Below are 2,452 nucleotides of genomic sequence, written 5' to 3'. Positions count from 1 at the left end.
CAAGCCGAATGGCTGAAAGGGCAAACAGCATTGGCCAAATGGCTTTTCCGACCGTTTCAGTCGAACAGCATTTTTGGCCAGATGACTTATTCGGCCAAACGATCTGTTAGGGCAAACGCTTTGGCCAAATGAAATTTTCAACCAAACCGTTTTTGATCTAATAACCGTTTCGTTCATTTCGGCCAAATGAAATTCGAGTAGATGACTTTCGACTTATCCTATTATTTGGCGAACGGCTTTCCGCCGAAAAATTTTCAGCCAAATTACCATTCCTCCTTTTTAATGATTTTCCATGTAATTGCCGAAGAAATTATTATGGTCAACACGATGAAATTCGCGTGAAAATAAAAAGAAATATAGATATTCATCCCAGAAAAACAAATCAATGAAAGGAATTTGATTTGTTTTTCTTATTTTTGTGATTTTTTCAGCAGTGAGCACACATGTTAGCAAAAACAAGCAACGAAATTGATGCCGTATTTCTTTGTTTCGCAATGGGATGAATATATGTTCAGTGAGATGGAAAACGGAGCAGTTTTCATACTTCAAAAATTCCGAAAAAAAATTCATTGAAATACCAAAAAGTTTCGCATAAAAATTAAATAAAACGAATTGTAGAAATACTGAAGAATTTTAGTGGAACCTAATAATAAAAATAAAATCAAGTGGAAACTCCGAACAATTTTCCATGGAAATCCATCTGTTTAAATCCACAATCTCCCATAAAAACTCTGAAGAAATTTTCAGAGAATTTCTCGTGATAATTTCAGAGACTTTGTCGCGAAAGCTTCTTAGAGTTTCCCGTGGATATTTCGAACAACATTCAATAGAAATTCTGAAGCTTTTTCATGGATATTGTGAACACTTTCCTGTACAAATTTAGAACGATTTCGTGACAATTCTGAAAATTTTCACATGTAAATTCTGAAGAATTTTCCAAGGAAATCCAAACCATTTTCCTTAAAAATTCAAAATAGCTACCCTGAAAAATCCGACAATAATTTCCAAATTAATATTCTGGAAACACTTTTGGGGAAGTTCATGACTTGAAAATATCCCGAAAAAATCTCGAAGAAACGAACGCAATTAAAAATTGCCACTCCGATTCAGCGCCTAAGATGTCGTTTGGCGTGACGATGAAAACGCCGCCACCGCCGACCAAAACTATGACAATTTTCGGACCGCCGCACACCTCTAAGTGAGGATCTATTGCTTCCACAGCTGATGGGTCTTAAAGAAGGTTTGTCAACGAAACGGTAAACCAGCAAAAGATTAAATGATGATTAAAAATAGTTGGGCAGGTAGATTTTACCTCTATTAATCGATATCTTCAATACCGAATAAGGACGACCCCACATTGAGCTAAAGAACACTAGTGGTTACAGAAGATCGAATATAGAAATTTAAGTTCGAAATTCTGTTTCGTTCCTATGGGATTGACATTATTGTCCTACTACTTGTGGAAACATGACACAATAGCTTGTATTTTTTAAATCTATGTTGCCAGGGTCCCTCCCCAGTTATACCTAAAGAATAACCAATCCGCAGATGCCAAGTTTGATTCTCGATCTAAAATGCTAGTGGGACAAGTGGTCAACTTTCTGGTAATAGTGTAACCTTTGTACTCATTATACAAGACACATAGTTAAGCAATTGATTGGCATAGAAAAGCTTTCAATTGATGCTCACGTTCAAAAGTTATCGAAAATGGAACGCAAGAGATGGGAACAAATTTTGCACACTCACGTTGGAAATTCAACATGGTCAGGAGGAATGATTTCGAAGTATCTACAATAATCGAAATTAACTGTAAAAACTGTCAGACGTTATCTGGAAACACTATTGCTGGATCGCATAGAACAAAACAACCGTAGAAGTGGAACATACGACTAAAAACTACAAGTGAAAATCTGCAGAGCAGTTCGGAACCATTTTGGGATTTCATTGCGTGATTTAGCGAAAAGGTGGCGCAGTGAACCAGCGGCACAGATCAAATAATCAAATAATCCGTCGGTGCGATGGTTCAAGTCGTATGATGTCAGTAAGCGTCCCAACAGGACCCTGAAATAGATCCTAGGGTGGCATTGCGTATCTCGAATCGAATCACTCGATTCGTTCGTTTGTGCATTCGTTTCGAAAAAATTGCGGCATTATGTACTTCGTTCGAATTTATTCAGTCGCAGTACAACATTTCGAATGGTGCTGTACTAGCTCAATCGAGTATGTTCTGTCAAACGAAATGTAAATCAGGGATGCCAGATAACATTTTCATATGTCTTCACAGTCGTTTAAAAATGTCTTCAAATGTCTTCAATATTAAAATTATGATTATCAGCGAGAAATTTCAAAATCCAATACGTTTGTAAATTCAATAATCTCCTTGTTTTACTGATGTGGAATAATGTGATTTTTTTCACATACAAATTGTAATAATTCAAGAGAATTTTCTTTA

Source organism: Armigeres subalbatus, unplaced genomic scaffold, assembly GCF_024139115.2.
Source record: "Armigeres subalbatus isolate Guangzhou_Male unplaced genomic scaffold, GZ_Asu_2 Contig421, whole genome shotgun sequence".
Classification (NCBI taxonomy): domain Eukaryota; kingdom Metazoa; phylum Arthropoda; class Insecta; order Diptera; family Culicidae; genus Armigeres; species Armigeres subalbatus.
Note: the sequence above shows the minus strand (reverse complement) of the source record.